The sequence below is a fragment of the Glossina fuscipes genome, unplaced genomic scaffold (genome assembly GCF_014805625.2).
Source record: "Glossina fuscipes isolate IAEA_lab_2018 unplaced genomic scaffold, Yale_Gfus_2 2, whole genome shotgun sequence".
NCBI lineage: Eukaryota > Metazoa > Arthropoda > Insecta > Diptera > Glossinidae > Glossina > Glossina fuscipes.
Genome location: NW_023998416.1, coordinates 3,521,346 through 3,544,532, shown reverse-complemented (window position 1 = coordinate 3,544,532; position 23,187 = coordinate 3,521,346). Strand labels below are relative to the sequence as shown.

The following is a 23,187-nucleotide window of genomic DNA, read 5'->3' as shown; positions in this document are numbered from 1 at the left end:
CTGGCTGTTTCTGGTCAATCGCTATTTTCAAACGGTCCACTTGTTGACAGTAGAGATCAGAATTTAGCGTTTGGCCATATGGAAGCAACTCATAATAAGTAATCCCCTTCCAATCCCACCAAATGCATAGCAAAACCTTCCTGGCCGTTTGAGGTGCTTCACCGCTCTTTGACCACGTCGTTTTCGCACGGGGTCATCGTATGTGATCCATTTCTCATCTCCAGTCACCATCCGTTTAAGAAATGGGTCTATCTCATTCCGTTTGGCCAAGGCTTCGCAGATGGAAATTCGATCCATCATGTTTTTTTCTGTTAATTGGTGTGGCACCCAAACATCGAGCTTCTTTTTGAATCCAGCTTTGTGTAAATGGTTTAAAACTGTTTTATGGTCGATTTTTAGCTCCTGGGCGATGTTACGACTGCTAACATGCCGGTCAACTTCGATCATTTCTCCGATTGTATCGACATTTTCGACGACCGGCCTACCTGTGCGAGGTGCATCTTTAACATCAAAAATTCCTGAACGGAATCTACGAAACCAAAATTGCACATAATTGACTGTTACAGTATCGGAACCATAAACACCATTCACAATTTTAACCGCCTGGCTTGCATTTTCGCCTTTGTCAAAGAAAAACTGTAAAATGTACCGAATTTTTTCTTTGTTCACTTCCATTTTTAACACGCTGTGTAACTCACAACTGAATGCATTTTTTTGAATTTTGCCGGGTCCGGTCAATATGATGGATGCATCCAAACTTTCCAACCATGGTTTCGGAGTTTCTGACGAGTCTCTTTAGACACCTGCATGGTCTGTTGGAACCTGGAGAAACTCCGCTGTTGGCCAATTCTGGCCGTTTCTGGTCAATCGGTCCAGGGACAGTAGAGATCCGAATTTAATGTTTGGCCATGTGGAGGCAACTCATAATAAATGACTCGCTTCCAGTCCCACGCAATGAACAGCAGAACAGACCAAACCAAAAACAGCACAAGAATTTTTTTACTGCGAAATGTCACCTTTCCAACGAGCATAAATATGAAATTGTTTGATCGATACTTTACGAGAAATCTATCAGTGCAGTAATCTACCGAAAAAATAATAATGGATTTCTTTTTCCCCAAACTAATATATATCTATATATATATTGGTGGATATGTATACGTAGTTCTTCTGCCCCACTTATAAAAATAACTTTGCTTCGAATTCGCCATCTTAGGTAGATAATGTTACCCTAAATATCTAATACTGTTTTTTTATTGTGTTCAACGATCCAAAACGTTTTACGAGGAGACGAACTCTTTATGTTGATTGATATCACGATCGATTTTTAGCAGATTATTTCGCGAAATGTTTTAACTTTAGTGGATTTATGTTATTCGTGATCTGACGAGGATATTATGTTAAATGATCCAATAAGTCAACTATCCGAACGTTGTCATGCAGTAGTATTGCAGATGTGTTAAGTGAACTGCACAACAGGTGAGCAGGGGATGATTTTGTCAATCGCTCTATAGTGTGGCACGGCCCATCATTAAATGCCCTACAATATCCTACAATTAAGTATATATCCACTTTTCAAAGTAAGGCGATATATTGGAAGTGGTCCAAAAAATTGTCCGATCTAAGCCATTTTCAATAGCGTTCGTGCAGGGGCCATTTCCATCCAAACATCTCGAAAGTTTTGGCATGTACGTAAGTTAAGCACAAGCGAAGGAGGTGGACAAGCCGACTAAGCCAAGTTTAGATCGACTCATAAATCGATTCTGACCTGGAGGGTCTATTCCAAGCCATATAACTTCAACGTACCCTTATATCACAAGTTGTGTATGGTGTCAAAAAAAGCAAACATGACAGGTTAAGGGGCATAAGTCAACTTTCTTTCAAGTTTACGTTAACTCCAAAAACTACGGAGCGTATACGATTTTTGACGGATAAATCTAATCGTTGCCAAAGCAGTCTCAACAGTAGTGTAACGTGATATTCGGGTAGTGTGCATAAACATAATAAAGAAAATAAAATGTATAAAAAGTTTAGTATAAGTATCCTTGATTAACGCTTGTTTTTTAATGGATTCGGTTCGTTGATTCAAAAGAAATTCGAAACTTTTCAAATATTTTCTCTGCACTCATATGCTGCTTATGTGTATATAGTGTTATTTACGCGTTCGAATTTCATTGTTTATTAAAGGAACGTGCACTAAATTGAGTTTAGAATATAAGTTTTTTTTTTTTTTGTTTTTTTTCTTTTTCATATTGGTAACGGTTAACTAGACTTCTGGCTGTAAGGCGGAAAAAGCTTTTTCACTTGTTTTTAATACAATTTTGCAATCGATCGGAGATGGTTTTTTCTCTCGAATTTGTATTAGTATTAAAAAACACTTTTACTTGCTTTCATTTTTGTACAATGCACGAACAAAGCATAACCGGAAATTTTACACCAGAGTGCCTGAGTAAATATATGTATATATGTTGTGCGTGTGTGTGTGTGTATGTGTATGTGTATGTGTATGTGTGCACGTATAAAGCTCGTATAACTTATGAATTTTCTATGATCCATTTGTATTTGCTGTGGCAAAATGTACCGGAAAATAAAATAGTGATATATGTTTGTTACACAAAGGATGTAAAAGAATTCTATTTTTTTTTTTTTTTTTTTTCTCTCTCTCCTTTTAACAACATGAATAAAATATGAATTAAGTGCAGATAGATTGGAAAAACAAAATGCTGGTAAAAAAAAAAAAAAAAAAAAAAAAAAGAAACCTATAACCGACATAGAGGAAAATTAATTAAATTGATGGCTAACCAAAATAAATTTTTATTATTTTAAGTTACCCGCTAATTACATAGTTTATAAAATGTTTAAAGCAAATTTCTTTCATTAAAAATGAAAGGCATAACAAAGTTTTCATAAAATGTCGTTAAAAGTTTTGCTTTTCAACTTGAATTCTCTTTCAGTTAGGCACCATCTGGTTTCGCAGTAAGCTCAAGTGCCAACATCTTAACAAGTGGATTATAACTAAATAGAAATTTATTGAATGTTTTCTTAAAATGTTTAGAAATTTATCATTTATCATTTGTCATTTCATAGAAAAACTTTTTTCCTCTGAAGATTTTAACAAGAAAAAAAAAAAAAAACAAAAAACAAACTCAAAAATTAAAAAAGTTTTATAATAAGAAAATAAAATTTTGTGGTGTGGAAAATTCTTCTAGTGATAAAATGGAAAGTATTTCAGCATAAAAAAAAACATTTTTTATTTTTTTTGTTACTTTTGCAAAATATAAATATTGAATTTATTTAATGGTAGCAATAAATTTTCTGAGAATTTTAGAGTAAAGTTAAGAAAAAAACATAATTGCAATGAACATATTTACATGGCTTCAGTCCCAACAAAAAATGTTGCACATCATTTATTACAAAAGCAAACTTTGGCTTTCAACATAACAACTCTCTTCATTACATCAGAGCACAGGATATGCAAACTTCTACGTCCATTACAGGAAAAGGAGAGCATAATAGAGCTATTATGCCGTTGATAAAATCTGAAAAACCGAAAATATGCTCCCATAAAGTAAATATATTCTTAAGCCTGGCTCTTATGTCGAATCATTCATTTTTAGCATAGACATTAGGAAGATTGTCATGTGGCAATAGATTCTCTAACACGTTCACTTCACACCTTGACAGTTATAACTTTCTGCTCATATATTTTGCCTCAGTTTATTTGAAAAGAGCAGTTGACTTGAAATAAAGGAGTAATACTTTACACCTGATATCATTAGTTATTGAATAAAAATGGTGCGATCGGATTCATTTGGTCCGAAATTTATCGTAAGACTACCTTAAAACTTGCTATATATAGTTTGAACACAAAAATACATTAAGAAACATTAGATGGACAGACAGACAGACAAACGAATAAGCCGCGAGAGAAAAGACGAGCAGAAAGTGATTCTTGATCTGTCGCTATAACGAAAGCGAAGTCTAAATCTTAAATTATTTTGGATGGTACACGTGAAATACTCGTTGCCGCAAATGTTCCAGAGTATGAGTTGGTTTTAAGGAAGTGATGGATATCAAAAACTTATCATAAGTTCTTTGCTCACTTTATTTTTCATTTTGAATTTATCTCCACTCTGTTTTTTTCTTTTGGAATTTACCAGCAAAGAAAAAAAGGTGTACTTAGTTCACATTCTTACTTTACAGTTGGGACACCATTCAGAGGTTACGTTTAGAATACCAATCTTAGGTTACGGTTAGAGCCCCGCAATATTAATAAGTTATTGAAAATTATAAGTCTTTTTTTTTTAAACTCATGTTATTTTTTGTGTTAAATATTTTATTAACCGATTATATATAGGTGGATATAAAAGCCGTCTTAATAATTGTAGACATGTATATTAAATAGCTCACAGATGAGAAGAAACCTTGATAGGTTATAATCAATAGAAGATTAGAAACCCAAAAATGTACCACAAATGCACAAAAACCGCAATTCGATTTCATACAAATAAATAACGAAGAGAAAGATAAATAAAATAAGGAAAAATTATTTAAATTAAAGCAAAATATTTTCCCATTGAGTAGCTTAAATTTAAGGATAAGTAAACAGTGTTTGGTCAATAATGCATTTTTCTTTGTTTAAAATTTATTTTCTTTATATGTCTTTCATTTCCATTATTACCACTATTAGCAATAAATTGGTCAGCTTTCTCTTTAGAATTTATCTCCGTAACTTTCTATTTGTAATTTCACTCTTGAATACTTGAACATATAACACTGTATGTATGCATTCTTATATGTATAGTAGGGATCGCATTCTTCAGAGTCGTAATTTATTAGCCCTTTCTTCTCTTTCATCTAAAGCAAACTGAAATTGAATGATAGAACAAAAGACATGATAGCGTTTACGCAGATATTCTTGTGCAATTTTTATACACTACACCACTTATGACACAAAGGTATACTAAATTTTTTGCGGACGTATGTAAAATCCTGAAAAAATTAAGGCACATCAACCTTTTCTCACGCCGATCAACTCAGAATTATTTTTTAAATCATTTTCTAGATGATTTTTTGAAATATTTCCTGAGTCGATTTAAACTTCTCTGTCCGTCTACATATACTTTTGTTTTCAGCTTACGGGTTGCATTTTTGTGATTGCAACACTGACAAGTTTGTGCGGTAGCAAATGGATGATACCGGGCCTATTATACGACCGCTCCCTCTATAATATTTCATTTAATGAAGCCTTTATGGTAATCAAGATTCCAGTTTTTGATATTTTTTCTTTCGAAAATGGCATTTTAGGAAACAAAGCAACAAACTTGGTGCGAGCTGAGCGATTTCTTGGAATCCCCTCATCAAAACATTTTTACAAGACATAAGACATTATATGGCGACGACGATGAATGTTCGGAATTTTGTAATGGAAAAAACTCGGATCGCATGCGTCCCTTTCCATATAAAGACTTCTTGAAAGCAAGCCTTTGTATGGTACGAAGACCTAGTTTTGAACACATTATGACGAAAGAGGCTTTGGGATCATTGTTATCTAATAGTGTCAGTTAAAAGCAAGGGTTTACTGCGGAACAGGGCATGACTTTCCGTATTTATGTGGAAAATAAGTGTAGCGCAGTATCAGACGAAGTACTGTAGGGTATGTAATAATTGGCATTACCGAACTACAATGTTGTCCACTGTCACGTGTTGCTAGCTATTTCGGTTTGGTTTGATTGGTCAGTAGAAGTGTATGTTGACTTTGCCTTTTTGTTTATGATGCTTAAAAATGCACAACAGATCTTTTTAGTACAAAAGAAATAAGGAAAAAGAAATGAAATTCTATTTCGATGAGATTCTTTACAAAAAAGTCTGGTTTAAGATATGGTTATAATATTATTTGTATATAGAATTACTTACGTATTCAAAATATATAAGAATGTAAAGGAAACACCCGATACATCATTCCATCAAGGATTCATGCAATACAGTTCTGCATCTATTGATAATCGACATATACTTTTAGGCAGCAATTTTGACGATCTCGTCTTATCCCTATATAATTTTGAAGCAAGCTTAGAGCTGAATGTTCAGCTTCAAGCCGGGTCTTATTAAGAGTATTTTATTAGAGTTCAATCGATGTAATTAAATCTTTGAGATTGTCGCCAAATAGGATTTTCCAATTGCGAACGAGCACTTGAACCGATTTAATTGTTTCTTTTTACTGGAGTCTAAAAAAAGTGCGATGAAAATTTTGAGATAATATTTCCATCCCACAAAACTAAGCTATTTCAAGTTCACAGAGAGGCAAGTAGATAGACAAAACAATAATATGCTGAAAGAGGGAGGGAATCTGAAGAGAAGATTATTATATACCAACTTTGGTTCGGAGTATTATCTTTTGGCTTTATGCTATGATATCATACAATTTCTCGGAATTGCATTCAAAATTTCTTAAGCCAATTCAATATATGCAGCTAAGTGTCAGAATAGCGTCTCGCTTTTCTTTTTTTTGTTTAATTTGAAGGAGATTGGAGAAGAGCAATCGTATGGAAATGTTACCGGGATTTGATTCTTAAAACAATACAACGGGCAGTTACTTTTTATGGTAAAAATTGACGGTAAACACACATTAAATATTTCGTGCAATCGCCTCGAAAGAAAATAAAATTTGTTGAAAAAATATGTTTTTTAATACTTTTACCGAACAAACGCAAAACTCTGCCAAAGCTTAGCAATAATCTCATAATAAATTTTCTACGAACTTTACTACAAAGTTTAATTCTACGTCTTGCAAAAGTTTGGGCAAAAGTAATCTGTGGTAGATATAATAACCAAGGAAAGTATATCAAGCGCGCGAGTCATGTGTGCTTTTATGCACATCGCAGGGGTTGTATCAACTCTCTGTCAACTCTGTAATGCCTTGGAACGTAGTTCGAAGGCTTAAATAATCTGTATATACCTGTACGCCGTAAAAAGTGTATACACAGATAAGACAGACCATTTGGTTAGCTATATGTCCGTAACAGAATCTCCAGCGCAAAGATGACAATGCGTAACATGTAAAATAAAGTGAGTATGCTTAGCTACAGTTTTCGTACGTCATCCAGGTGAATAACTGTGTCAAATCAGTTATGTAACCATGTTTGTCTATGTTTGCCTAAATAAAATCATGTTTAGGATGTCAAAAATTTTGTCCAAACAAGAAAATTGATATTAAATTCAACCTGATGCAGCTCATGAGGACAACGGATTCGACGAATTTGGCACATTGCTCCATTTCTAGTTCAACACCTAAATAAAATCTTCGGCTAACCTCGATATTTGTTTACATCATGCCATGGTTTCGCCCTCAATTCAATGGAGTATGTAATTGTGGTTTTAAGTTTGTGCACAAATTGCATAAAAATATGATTGGATTTGATAATGTGCAACCTGTACCTCAACTGCATAGATATTCCCATATCTCCTGCAATCGCATGTAAGGTAGTGACAGACATTAGAAAATTCGTTCAAAACTTTAAATCTTTCTTTCCTATAACCTACACCATTTGTTGTACAAGAATATATTAAGTTTGTGTAAATGCACACCACACCGAGTAGAACTTGAGTTAGGCCCACCTTTTGTTATCCCGATCGAATCAGAATCTTTTATGACACCGAACAAAGGTTGTTTGTCCTTCTGCCCGCCATGTGGTCTTGTGTTCAGGTCTAAAGATCACAATTTTTGAAACACAGCGATGAAATTTTGCTTTCCTAAGGAGACACGCTATTGAAAATGGTTTGGATCGGACCATTTTTTCGATCACTCCCCACGTAGCGAAAAGTCGTTGCATGTATAACTTGTGAGCCTTAGCCCACTATAATTTTTCTTTTCTAAGAGTAGTTTAATAACCAGATACCCTTCATAAATAGTATTTATGTTAATTTAAAATTCATGGTAAGAAACTTGTATTCCTTAAAACCTATAAGCGTATACGTATTATCGACGGATATTTTTGGAGTTAGCATGAGGCAACATTTCCACGCAGATATTCTAATTTAAACTCCAATTGTTCATGTTCAAACAAAAATTGCCAAAGCGGCTCACAAGCTCACGCTGATCAACTATATATATAAATATGTATATATATATGTATATTATCCGCCTGAGTGGCCGAGTAGGCAAGAGTCTCGACTAGTAACTCAATAGTCGTGGGTTCAAACCTCAAGTGCGGTAGAATTTTTAATAAAAAGCCGATAGCCCTAGATGCTAGTGCTTTAAGACTTTAGTCTTAGAATTTTTATTCTCTGGCTAAATTTATAATAATAATAATAATAATAATAATAATAATATATGTATATTATATGTATGTATATTATCTCAGCTGAACGGTTCAAAAGTACTTTTGTTATTTAAAGATATTGAAAAGTGCCACACTCTTATGTAAGAAGAGGCATACCCAAATGTGGCCATTGCCATGTAGTACTCAGGGCTATCCCATCATATCCCAGTCTTAGACAAGAATGTGGCACTTTTTAATATCTTAAAAAAAAAAAAATAGTTTTGAACAATTCAGTTGAGATAATCTGACAATTAAAGCATCTACTTTCTATTATGATCATTACCTTCCTAAGATATACATTTATTCCAATATTGACCTTCGGTTTAAAAGCGATCAAATACTTGTGCGGAATTATCATATATAATTGTAATAATGCCGGCAGTAGGTGCTTTGGAATTCATATTAAACCCGGCGCACATATGTCTATTGTGTGAGCCTTGTTCCGCTTGCTTTTCTAACACAGATTTGTGCCGTTTTTTTTCCACATGATTCCCTATTGTTTTTTTTTTTTTTGTTTTCATGATAATTTTTACAAGGATAAAAATGCATTGGCATGACAATAAGTGGGATCAAGTTTGCCAACAATTGTGAAAAAGTTTGCAGTTCAAATTACTAGCAGACAAATGAAAAAATCATAGCGAGTTTAGTTACGAAAAAAAAAAGAAACGAATAAATAGAAGAAAAAGTGCAAACTGTTGTTAACAAATAGCGCGAGGCATGTTTTGTTAGGCGTATCTAATAGCTGGCAAGAGAAGCTTTCCTGCAATGAATTTGAACTTTTTTTCCGAAAGTAAACTTAGATAGTAAATAGTAATATATTTTTATAAAAAATAACAATTACTTAATATGACAAATGAAATAGTGACTATCCGTCAGTGTCCGCAGACAATTCCAATTCCAGTGCGGCAGAATATACTTAACGATTGGGCATGCATCCACTAGGCTGTTCCCATTCCTTATCTCTTTCGTCACTTCTTAGTGATCGTCACCATGTCTTCGACGTATAGCGGGTCATATTAACAATGAAAAAAATATATATTGGTATTTTCTATGGATTTGCAAATATTCACGGCTGTTCTTTGAAGTTATTCTTAAAGGAAAACGCTTTTCATAGAAAGCGCTCATTTTACGGATGTCCCGTATTCATGTACTATGGTGACGATCAGGAAGATGTGAGGAAAGAAGAAGCGATAGGGAAAGTAGTGGCTATGTGCACAGTCGACAAATGTTATGTCTTTACTTACCGAGCACTCTACGAATCAATGACCAAAGTATACTTTACCGCATTGAGATATGAACTCACAAACACATACTTGATGGTCACGATACTTAACTATTCGGATACTCAAACACTTTGCTTTCATTTATTGTAAGAAATAATTTTCTATAGGCGAGATAAGCTCATCGGCTTACCAAAGTGTTCCTCTCAAGACCTTTGCCCTTGAGACCGTATTGAAAATTGTGACTTATCACAATGAGATTTTTCCGAGGCCGTTAGATGATTGATAGATGTGTTATAGGAGTAGAGAAGATAAAAATTTTAAGGTTTATAGTTGAAGGTTTATAGGTTTAAAGTGTCTTAAGTCCTGATGAAAGAAATTTATAAAGTCGTTTATGCATTTTCAGTATTTCACAATTTCAGCAATGCATTCGCTACGAAAAAGCTAACGAACTAGCAGTTAACGGAACAAGCAATCGCAGATTGCTTTAGTAATAACAGTAAATAAAAAAAAAAAAACATTTTACTAAACCATATATTTCTCAGCTTAGTTTATTTTGAATTTACTTTTAATGAATGAAAGTTTTCTTCATTCGCAATAATAAATCCTAGAGATGTGCAATTGGGGAGACGTTTCCCAAAGTGAGAGAAAAAAACAATAAAAGCAACTTGCAATAGCTCCTGGGATGAATTTTGACAAACTGTTTTGCATATATATTTACAACTTATCTTGGCACGTCGATGAGTTGAGTGCGAATAACTTGAAAATTCTTAAAGATATCATAAGTTATGAGCTTTTAGATAAATATTTACAAATTTGGTATTAGGTTTCCCAAAACGTTTTTCACGATGTTTCTCTTTTTAAGCGGTAGTGAATTATTTGGAAATCTCACATCAAGGAACTTTTAATAATATCCTGAAAAGTGAAGACCGTGTGTCTGTGTAAGGAAAGATAAGGATATAAGAATTTGAAAAGATTTCCTCTCAATTTAGATTTTGCACTCATTTTGCTAAGAAATCGCTATAATATCTTGCAACTTTCTTTAAAAGCAGGAGGAGAGCACTTAAAGCTGAGCGCTTAACTCAGTAAAACTTGCACTCGTGCACCTATTCCCAACCCTGCGACGCAACCAACTATTATCCTTTTGCCCGTTGTAATGAAATATTTCAAAAGTACTTAACCTTACATTAGATCAGCGATTGTGTGAAAACAAAAAGGCCATTTGCGAAAAGCGTAATTTGACTGTTTGATTCAAAAAATAATGCTGTCGAGATGTCACAAATGATGAACAATAGATACGTTATGCTATCCAAATTTCATTTCGCTATGATGCAGACTAAGTAAAATATTGACAGCAACAACAGAGCTAAACGTCCGTGATAGTCCGGTTCGTATGCTATGGGCTGTCTGCGGCGACACCGTTACTAGGAAAAGCCATTAACAGTGGCAGAGTAAGTCAAAAGTAATCATATTGGCATTTTTAAGTGAAGTGACATTCAGCTCCATAAGGCAAAACTTATCCCGACGGCAGTAGCAATACTGACATGAAATGAGCCCCCGCCCTTGTTACATTCATTAGCTATTAATTCCTCAGGCAAATATGGTTGAGACGATGGCTTACTGTCTGTTCGTTCCTACGACGGCATTTAAAAAGAGGATCCTTCTGCAAATGTCTTCAAAGGAGCTGCCAATCTTTACGCATGTCAACAATCGTGTCATATTAGTTCCGACTGAAAACAGTGATATGTTGTTAAACAAATCACTGTGGCCAGTAGAATCCTTAATTAAGGAATTTATCCCTCGAGATCGTCCCCGTAATACCAAGGCAATAGTCTTGTCGCCTTCAAAAAACTAATTGTTTCTTCAGGCCCACTATCTCTCATTTATCAAAATGTTAGGGGCCTAAATTCGAAAATTCGTTCCACTTTTCTAAATTCAGTGAGCACGGAATTTTTCTGTTTGGCCTTTACTGAAACTTGGCTAAAACCCGATCTTCATTCGTCGGAAATTTTTCATAATTTTTTCCAAGTGTTTAGAAATGATCGAGTGAATCGCATTGGTGGTGGTGTATTAATTGCCATATCTGCGTCAGTCCCGTCCAATTTCATTGAATTTCCCACTTCCCCTGACGTTGAATTTATCGCTATTCGTGCGAATATGCCTGATAAATATCTATTTATAACCTGCTCCTATATTCCCCCAAATTCTGATATCTCCATTTACAGGAAACACGCTGCCCTCATTTGTGAAGTGGCCAAGCGGTCTAGACCCACTGATTTGGTCGTTGCATTGGGTGACTTCAATTTGCCTCAAGTCACTTGGTGTAGCACTGATAATTCTGGCTGTTTGGTTCCTACTTCAACGTCTGATAGGGCTGTTGTGTTCTTTAGTGAATTGTTTGATCATAATTTGGGTCAATATAATCGTACCCCTAATTGTAATGGTAGGCTGCTTGATCTCTGCTTTGCCAATTTTCCACAACGATTTACGTAAATCGTTGTCCAGCTTTTAGTTTACCTGAGGATCCTTATCATCCATCAATATGCATTTCCTTTCATCATATTAATGATGGTTTGTTGGAATGCCTTAATGTGCCAACTCAAACTTTTTTAAATAATTATTATGATTTTCATAAAATCAATATTGTATTACTAAAACATCGTCTTTCACATCTGACGCTTGATTTCTCAGGTAGTATTGAAAACTTAATGCCATCGTTCTACAATACATTAAATCTAGCTATTGCTGCATCTGTTCCGATCAAGCATTGTCGACCTCGAAGCAGGTGTCCCCCGTGGTTTAATAAAACAATTAAATATCACAAGAACAGAAAAAACTCGCTATTCAAAAAATATTCGAAAAGTGGCTCTGCGCTCGACTATGTCGCTTACTCGGTGGCGAGGCATAGATTTAACTCCCTCAACCATCATTATTACTGCAGATGCCTTCAGTTCATTAAATCCTCTCTGTTTGCTAATCCTAAATTCTTCTTTAAATTTGTTAACTCTAAAAGAAAAATTCCCACATATCCCTCTCATGTTTCTTTTAATGGCTCTGATTCCTCGGATGATTTTGAAATCTCAAATCTATTTGCTGAGTATTTCCGATGTAACTTTTCGATTGCTAATTTCGATTTATCAGCAAACTACCCATATCCTATAACTAACTCGGTTTCAATACCTAACTTGGTTATTTCGGAAGATGACGTTTTTAAACGGTTGAGTTCTCTAAAATACAGTTGTGCGCCTGGACCTGATGGAATTCCATTATGTGTACTTAAATCTTGCGCTGTCGAGTTATGTGGTGTGATCTCAAAGATTTTTAACATGTCCTTGTATTTAGGTGTTTTCCCTTCATGTTGGAAGAGTCCACAAGAGTGGAAATAGACAATTTGTTGAGAACTACAGAGGCGTAGCCAAGTTGAGTGTCTTACCCAAGTTGTTCGAGCGTATTGTGACGCAGCATTTGGCCTTTGCCATTAATTCGTATATTTCTCCGCACCAGCACGGCTTTCGTAAAGGGCGATCTACAGTCACCAACTTGTTAGACTTTACCTGTCATGTTTTCAAGGCTTTTTCTAGCGGCTCTCGCACAGATGTTATTTACACTGATTTAAGCAAACCATTTGATATGGTTAATCATAGACTACTTATCTTTAAACTCCAAGCCTCTGGTTTCCCACCCTACTTAGTGAAATGGATAAGCTCTTATCTGCACAATAGATCCTTCAGGATTTTGTTTAACTCCATCACCTCGGATGAATTCTCCGTTACGTCTGGCGTACCTCAAGGAAGTCACTTAGGTCCCATTTTATTTAGTTTATACATTTACGATCTCCCATCGGTTGTTAATTCCCGCCAGATCTTAATGTATGCTGATGATGTGAAACTGTTTTCTTTCTTCTCTGTTGAATCGCAATCACATCAGCTTCACGGTGATTTGGATAATTTTGTTGCATGGTGCTCTTTGAATCTTCTGAAACTAAATCTGAGTAAATGTAAGAAGCTTTCATTCTCAAGAAGAAAGTCATTCATTACTCAGTATTTCATAGATTCGCATAAGTTGGAGGACGTCGATTCGATTACATATTTAGGCGTTCTATTTGACCATAGGTTACGTTTTAACTTGCATATTGAGCTCTCGATTAGCAAAGCTAGGTCCGCGCTTGGTTTTATAAAAAGGTGGTCCAAAGAGCTTGATGATTCCTACATTACGAAAAGGCTGTACATGTGTTTGGTTAGACCCATACTTGAGTATGCCTCAGTTGTGTGGTCTCCTTCATATAGGAGCTACGTAGATTCAGTTGAATCTATTCAAAAGCAATTCTTGCTGTTTGCCCTTAGAAGTTTGGGTTGGGATCCGATTGCCTCTCTTCCTCCTTATGAAAATAGGTTGCTTCTGCTGTCCCTACCGTCTCTTGAGAAACGTAGATTTGTTCTTGGCGTTTCCTTTCTAATTAAAGTAATAAATGGTGCTATTGACTCGCCTTCATTACTTGGTGAAATAAGCTTTAATGTCGCTAACCGCTTCTCTAGGCACTTTATCTTGGTTAAGCTTAATCAGTGTAAATTTAATTATGAGCTGTTCAATCCGCTCAGAGTCGTTTGCAAGAACCTAAACCGCCGCTTTATACGTTTCATAATTTTTTTTTGAAATTAATAAATTTTTAATTTTACTAAAATATCGGAGATATATTCATAAAGAAGCGTTATTGTTAAGCAATGCAAGAAATATCAACTGAAACAGAGTTGATTTTAATGTTAATTTTTATCAATGCGGATTGAGTAAGAGGATGGAATATATTTACCTTAAGATTCTATTTTTGAAACCAAATTTAGTAATTACAACGTTTAAAGGAGTTCTGAAGGTCGAAGAATGTTGTTAGCGGCAACAATCGCTTTCTCCTTCCAGTCAATATCTAGCTTAAGGCAATGCATTAAAGCCATATATGATTGCATTTTCCCGGTTTTCGTTTCTCTGTTATGATTAAAACCACATTCGATTTGCTATCTTCTGTCAGTGTGAAAAAGCGGTCGCACCATACCACTTGCAGTTTAAACCCCTGTTCGTGGCATTTCATCAAGAAAGAAAAGACATGCCTTGCCTTGCTAAAGCAGTCATATAAAATATAAGGGCTACAATTTTCAGTCTTAAATGGCCATGACGGATAATATAAAAATCCACATCATCGTGTTGACTGGAAGTCCACTACAATACGGTTGTGTTGGTTTTCATATTACCCCAATGGCTTATTGCATCTGCAAAAATACGTTGGCGTCAACACTCTGTGTGACGAGCAATAAAAATAGAAATCCATCACATTGAAGCGTTTTTTTTTTTTTTTTTTTTTTTTTTTTGATAAAGCGACTGCAAGTTTAAGCCACTAACCAACAGCATAACACTTACTGTATTTCATCTTGAATAATTAATATCTGTTAATGGAGGTGTCGTGACACAGCGACACTATAAAATAATGAAGGTGATGATCATCGCTGGCATTCGCATCTTCCAAATCAATGGACACCAGTCGATTTCGCATAAGAAGGCATGCTCCGTTACACGGCGTTGTTATACATGCTGCAAAATAATTACTAAAGACTGAATGGCACAAGAAAACTGTGATAACTAAATGAATTATGGCGGGCGGCAGCGTTATGTTCATATAAAAAAGTGTCTCCGCTGCGGTTAATCTCACTAATTAATTCCTTATTAACGATTCAATCTCGATATTTTCATAATATCATATTATTTAATTAATAAATATAGAATTTTGGACTGTGGAACAGTTTTTACCCACTTTTTTTATTCAAGTTGTGCCTCTACACAGAAAAGGGCCCATTTTGTGTATATCGTTTTAAGAAAGGGAGCCCTGTTTGCAGAAACAATAAATCATTGAATTAAAAGTATGGTAAGCAGCGAAGGTAATGTCTCGTGAGTATGATGGAATAGCTAATTAGATATCGGAGTTGTGTAAGTCTTATGCTACTTTGGACCCAAAAGTCATTATGCTCACAAAGCATGATGTCTTGACCTTTGGCATATTGGGCTCAATTGTATTAGTTGTTGTTGAAAGCCTTTTCTAGTCATGATTTACATTCTTTTGAGTCACTCATAAAACGACACACCTATTCGATCTTACCCCGCATATCCTTATCGTCAATGTATCGTCACCTGTTATAATTCACCCCCACTATCCTTTGAATTAAGCAATCCATGCTTCTCTTAAATGGATTTTTTGGCGCACCACTCGATCTATTGGAACTTATAAAGAAAACTATGCTGTATACACTTGAGCTAGATAAATTCTACTGTTGCCTAATGCTCAAAGATATTAGGTTAGGGAAAAAGAAAGCCATTATTTTTACGTGAACTTCAAGGCTTTATATCACATGCTTCGGATTTAGGTCAAATATGCACCGTTACATTCTATAATTTGTGGCCATTTTAAAGGTAGCATCGTAATATCTTTCTTATAGAGATGGTCCCTGTCGACGAAAACTCTAGTTAGCGATTTTCACCATCTTCTCTCGATGTCCAATTTCTTATCACTAAGGAAATTTTGCCGGTCAATATGATGGATGCATCCAAACTTTCCAACCATGGTTTCGGAGTTTCTGACGAGTCTCTTTAGACACCTGCATGGTCTGTTGGAACCTGGAGAAACTCCGCTGTTGGCCAATTCTGGCCGTTTCTGGTCAATCGGTCCAGGGATAGTAGAGATCCGAATTTAATGTTTGGCCATGTGGAGGCAACTCATAATAAATGACTCGCTTCCAGTCCCACGCAATGAACAGCAGAACAGACCAATTCAAAAACCGCAAAAGATTTTTGTAGTGCGAAATGTCACTTTTCTAATGAGCATAAGTATGAAATCGTGTAATCATTACCTTAGGAAATACCGATCACTACAGTCATCTACCGAAAAAATAGTGAATTTGTTTTCCCCCAACCTAATACTATTTTCAAGTCGACACTTTTATTCAGTCGTCTATGTTACTACTTCTGCATTTTTTTTCTGGGAAACTTATACAATTTTTCAATATTTCAAAGTATTTATACAAACGTAGATGTCGATCACAGTTGCGTTTTTTTTTGCATACCGTACGTATGCATTCCACAATTCTTTCTCTTTTTAGTCTTCTACTTGAGAGCAACTAGTTTTAATATTCCTGAAAGAGCTTTCAAGGATAAAGTCCTTTATCGAAGACCACCATCGTCATCCATTTAAACCATCAGTAACCGTTCATCATCGATGATTTCGCCAAGTGTATGTGTATGCATATCTTATAGTTACATATTAACAGAAAATCAACATGTTGCTCTTTTTGAATTTTATTCATTCTCCGGAGAGTCATTTTATTTCATGCATAATAATATATAAAAAAAATTTCATCTACACACACATGTATGTTTGCGTTTCTTTACACGTGTATTTAAAGTAAAAATCTGCCGCCACTTTTCTTAAAACAAAACGAAGTAAACTTTTTGCCTTAACTAGGTTGTCTGCCACTGTTGTGTTGGTGCTTAGAAAAACGACAAAAAAAAAAAAGAAGAGAAAGAATGCTTAAGATTAGTTTATCATAATTCTCTTAGTGTCTGCCTTCCCAGGTAAGACTTTCTTTTATTGGCATTTGTTCTCCTGCTTTTCATTTGCGTCTTTTGTAGTAGGAAGCTTCAACAAGTTAGTCAGAAGCACGTTTTTCTTATGCAATAATTTGAAGAAAATGAGTAAACATCCCCCAGGAAAGGAAACTTCAATTGAAATAATTTTTTGCTCGTCCTTATATACATATGTATATGTAATGTTTTCTTTTTAAATATCTTTTGTATTATTGTATACTGGGTCAAATAGCCTCAGGTGGCGGTATTTGTTTGTTGAATTTTTTTTATGAAACAGACTGCATATGTATTTGTGCATTTGTGGAAACAGGAAAAATCGGTGAAACAATAAAAGAGACAATGAAAGAGAACAAGAGAGACCTTATTATATATTTTGTCTTTTTTTGGTCGAATTTCAGACGCTTTATATCAACTAATTATGAAAATCATATTTTCAAACTAGAAAATCCTCTTCACACAATCATATGCCTTCTCTGAAATTATATTGATTGCACTGTTAGTAAATTGTTCGTACCAACCAGTGCAAAGTAATGTATACGCGAAGTAAAACATTTCGTTCATCGTAGACTTGATTGATTATTTTAGCAACGAATTTAAAAAAAAAATTTGTTCGGAAATAAGATCAGTATATGCTATTGGTTCTAAATGGCAACGATTTCCGAATTTCATTTTTGACCTTTAGTCAAGATCAAGGGCATGTACGCCAAATTTAAGTTTTCTATCGCAATTTTTGGGATCGAAAACCAGTCGGCACCAAACCGTAAACAGACAAACGTAATTACAGTAATTCATAATCTCATTTCCGTGAACAACACGATGAAGACTGCCGAAGCAAATTCTAATCTTGTCTTATCTATACGAGTTCTTAGATTGCCCTACGCCTATTTAAGTTTGCAAGTAGTTGTATGTAAGTAAAAAAGTTAGTCACCTTATCGCGATTCTTTAATCCGATACTCTATCACACAAATGCATATATGTATATATATAGGCGGCAGAGGTTTTAGGTTTTAGGGTCCGTGGTCGTATCAGTATCTCTGGCATTATTTTTCCCAGAAATATTTATTCTCTCTTTGACACTGATATGTGAAATACGTAACAAATTGCATTTTTTCAACTCTTACGGACTAATGGACCATTTTCAAATTTGATCTAATCCATTAATTAAGATCGCATAGAAGAAAAATTCAAGTTCGTAACTTACTTGTATACAGACCTACCAATGAATTTCTTTGGATATGCCTAAGGGAAGGACAAATTTAGTCTATCTGAAATCTTTAGGATGAACGTGAAAATATATTGTTGAGAAAAACTGACTCTTGGCAATCCTAAACTTTTACAATTTGCTCTATTTATATTTTATTTACTCACTTGTACAATATTCTCCCGTCCTCTCACGATGTTTGTTTTTCACATCGTTTCACTCCTTTACTCATACAATAGGTTAACTTAACTAACTATCCTGTTGTATATAGAACGTGTACATGTACGTTTTAAAAACACTTTTCCAGGGGGTTTTATCTCCAGAATATCTCGCCAACATTTCAGTTTCATCTGAGCAGTGGTCATGAACAGTCGATAAAGGCGCAAAAATCACCACAAAAGGAATATAAAGTTTTTACTTAAACTAAAACACAAAATAGGAATGTAAATTTATTCAAAAAAAAAAAAAAAAAAAAAAAAAAAATGAAAATTTAAAATAAACACATTGAAATAACTGAGAAAAAAAATAATACACAGTGAAAAGTAAAATTATCCTTTTTTTTTTTTTTTACACAAGATTTTACATAAGGAAAATGCGCCCTAATTAACTACACAATACAGAATTTTCAATTTTTCTTTTTTTTTTGTGTTTGTCGCCTTATGAATGTTTTTGTATTTTAATATTAATTTTATTTTAAGCTCTCGACGTGTTGATGTGTAACGATATGTTAGTGTAGGTGTCTGTGATTGTTTGTAAAACGTGTTTTTTGTGGTTGAATATATTAACTGCATACACATGTACTCGTAAATTGTGTGCAAAAAGAAAACTTTTTAGTAAAGTTAAACGTGTGAAATAAGTCCTTTGACGTTGTCGTAGCAGAGCAAATAGGAAAACCAATATTGAAAAGTAAGTGATGCCGTAACTAAATTTAAATGAATAATTTACAGGAAAATGTTACTTGAATACTAATTGCGAACTAGAGCAGAGAATGAAGTTAAACGATTTCCTCTTTCATTTAATAAAACATTCACCGTTAGAGAATTAAGCGGATAAGTGTACGTGATTATACAAATAATATGTTTAACTGTATTCTCAATTTCCTTAGAAAATCCTTTTAATTACTTACCATAGTTAAGAACGATATAGTCGGGAAAGGAAATTTTCCATTTTCATTCAACGCACTGCTAATTACAGTAAAAGTTCTTTATTCGCAGGGGAATATGTGCCGCGAATACAGAAACCGTGAACACGGAATGGTCATTGGATACCTATTGGAATCCTTTTATTATTACGTTTGTAGTTATTAGATCGGCGAATAAGGAAATTTATAGCCGCGAATATAGGAATTTTTTAACATTTTTCTCTAATCCGCGAATAGTGAGAACGCGAACGAAGGAAGCGCGAATAAGGAGCTTTTACTTTATCTGTTCAAAGTCTATTCGTTTTTATCGCACATTTGTTGTAATATACAAATTTTTGGTTCTTAAAGGATTTTTCTGCACATCTGGACGGATTATTTGTTTTTTTACGAGATTATTTTTTACTTTTCTATAACAATTTCGATGATTGTAGATCGCAGTAGAGAATGAAAAATGGACGGAAGGAGGGACCTACACTGTTAAATCTTGTCAAAACATACATTCTTTACGGTACGCAAGGTCTTGAAAATTACGTATCTCTATCCTATTGATCACTTCTCCGACTTTGTCTGCCCGCTTGTTGTCTGAATGCTCGTGGTTACGTAAACTGATAGTAAAACAAATCTTATTAAGTGGTAGGGCTGACTATTATTAATTTGCCTAATAAAAATGCTTTAATTATTTTTGTCATAAATTAGCAAAAAATCATACAAATTTGCCAAGTAAATGGATTGGATACAATAGGTACTCTAATACGCCGGGGAGGGCCTGGACTGACCAATCTTGGTATAGTTTAATGTTTTGTCAATTATTTCCCCTCATCGCTTTTCGTAATAAATACCAAAAATTCTTGTTGCCATATGAAGGCCTGTTTCTTATGAGAATTCTTATATGGGAAGACGCCCCAAAAGTAGACCTATGAGCAAATCTATGGGCCAAATTCCTATTCTGGTCTAATTTTTAGCATGAAATACTAAAAGTTAGATCTTGTTTTCATACAAAAGCTTATTTTTTGTGAGAACATTTACACGAGAGAGTGCGTTCCGAAATTCTACACTTTAACGAATATTAAAAATTGTAATTTCCTTTCCTTAGATGAAAGCATTTTTTAGTAGGCGTACAGCTGTCGTAAAAACAGTAGAGCCCAAATCAGTCAGTGTCAACTAAATTTCAGGAAAAACTATCTCGAAAATCTGTGACGAGCATGCCTAGCAAGATCTATTCAGCAAATGTTTGTTAATAAAAGTTTGATATAATAAACGATAGGTCGATCACAAGGGCTTCATGGTATACATGTCTGCACAAATTTGGAGTGGGTGTAGGGCAAAAATAATAAAATTTTTCACTTATACATCTTTCTTTCATGTAATATGTAAAATATTCGATTTTCATTTGAAAAAAGAAGAAGACTTACTTCCAAGCAAGTTATAATTACTACAATTAATTAATTATAACACTTATATACATATATAGAATTAATTACAATTTTATTGATATTATGTACAATAATTTTTGTATATAATGCTGACATTTATATATAACATCCTTACATATAATATTTCATTTTAATTATATTGATTGCAAACTATCTAATGTACTGAAATAATCTTGAAACTTAAAAATTAAAATCATTTTCATTAATCGGATATCATTTACCGTTTGAAAGCGAAACGAAATTTCAAAAGTTAACTTCCGGCTAATGGGGCATTTCCGCCTCTTTTTACGGAACTTATAATTGGAACTTTTCTCATGCGTTTATCAAATACTTTTCAAACTTTCGTTATTAGATAATGTAAATAGGATTTTCAAATACAATTCGATATCGTTCACAATACAGAAATTGTTTCATGACCTGATTAGCAAGTGGCGTCGTGTTGCTGCAAATAAACATCGTCCGCCTTCAAAGCATCAGTTTAAAGCCAGAGAGGTGGCTAAACATCATTAGGTAATGCGTTCATTCATCGCTTCACTCGCAAACCAGCAATTTCGAAACAGACCATTAATCAATTGCGTATCCAGACGAAAAATCGCATTGTCTATACCGTTATGGTTAGAAAGACGATTCGACTATTTTTCGTAGATTTTCGCAACCACAAATGCATCACATTTGCTTGTTTATGTAGTCAGATAGACGAAGGTGGGTCTTATCATTCACAATAATTTTGTTTAAAAAAATCATGATCTTGTTTACAACATACAATCAGCGAGTTTACCTAAAAAGTTTTTAGTTTTTTTTTCAAGTTCTTTGAGAGTCTACTAGTTTTGCAAAAGTTAACGAAAAATGAAAACTGGTTCGATATATATCGCACATGTTGATGTGAAAAAAATTTGCTTATTACAAATTCACATCATTTTTAATTAATTCACGTAATATGAGCACAAAATGTTTCCAGTAATTTATTATATATCACATACATGTCATATTTAGACATATATAAGCATCTTAACGAGTTTTGATAAGAGATTATACCAAACTAGTATTAAAAGTAAATTTGAAAAAGGGGACCTAAGGTTGTAGAGAATAGTTTGAAATTGAAATTATGCCAAGCTAATAAGGAAGAAAACGATATTCATTATAGAACGAATATTTCATTCCCACGATTACAATTACAATTGTATAATAGTTTCACTTAAATGGATAATAGGATGTCAGAAATGAATCTTATAGGAGAAATATGGGAGTGGGTTTCGCATTTCGAGAACTTTGGTCGTGTTTTCTGCTGAGTCACGCCTACTTTTTAATTAATTTTAATCTTAAGAAGATGCTTGTGTCAGATTTCCCAATCGCAAGTCACAGTTTGTTCTCATTGCGGACGCACTTCTTGGCGAGTCACGGTCGAGCAAACCGTAACAAGCACACTTCCGATTGAGATTTGGATTAGAATTTTCTTTCATTATATTTTTTGGACTTTGCCTTTATTTTGGAATACAATACGTACCCAGTTGTACAGCGTGCCGAAATTATTAAAGATTCTTATGAATATAATAAACTCACGATTACGTGTGTATGTGAGACGAAACCCATATCTAGTTGCATGATTTCGTAAACAAGGTTTATTGTTCCTTTCCGGTGTAAAGAAATGACATCTTGTGTGCCTAAAGGACTTTTGCGTATACGACAATTACTTTTAAATGTGGCTTATGGGCTGAATATCTCATTTTTGAACATGAAAATGGCATTGCAGTTACCTTTAATGGAGAACGCTACAGAAAGATAGTATAAATTGGATGATTTCGGTTTGGACGATATATGGTTTTAACAAAGTGTTTTAGCACGTCGTATAATTTGTGACAATTTATTATAAGGGAAGTTCAACGACCACGCTATCTTCAAAAATGCTTTATGCGCTTGCCATAAAAATCATGCGACAGAACTATTTTAGACATTTTACTTTGGAGTTTTGCTAGAGCATTAGCTTATTCCAATAAACCACGAACTCGCAGTGACCTTATTCATCGAAATTGCTCATCTTATTTGTGAAAGAAACGTATAGAAAAGTGACAAAAATTGGTGTTCCAGAATTGGATTTGATCGATTTTCAATACAAACCTGCGTGCAAGAAGTTCCAATGTTTTTATCAAACTTGAAGTTGTTACCTGAATTTTTGTGGCCAGGGGAATGTTTACAACAGGCATTACACCAACGGATAGATGGACATGAATACATATATATATATATATATATA

General features: G+C 34.3%; 1 protein-coding gene across 6 annotated transcripts in view; it reads left to right on the top strand.

The window, feature by feature from the left end:
• The first annotated feature begins 18,710 nt into the window (after positions 1–18,710).
• The window catches only part of LOC119632991 (venom dipeptidyl peptidase 4), a 67,719-nt gene continuing 63,242 nt past the window's right edge, over positions 18,711–23,187 (top strand). For 4 of the 6 annotated variants that reach the window (XR_005246843.1, XR_005246840.1, XM_038026169.1 and 1 more), the window contains exon 1: positions 18,917–19,268. The gene's annotated coding sequence lies outside the window, so the exon portion shown is untranslated. The other 2 variants (XR_005246842.1, XR_005246841.1) reach the window with 2 other exon arrangements.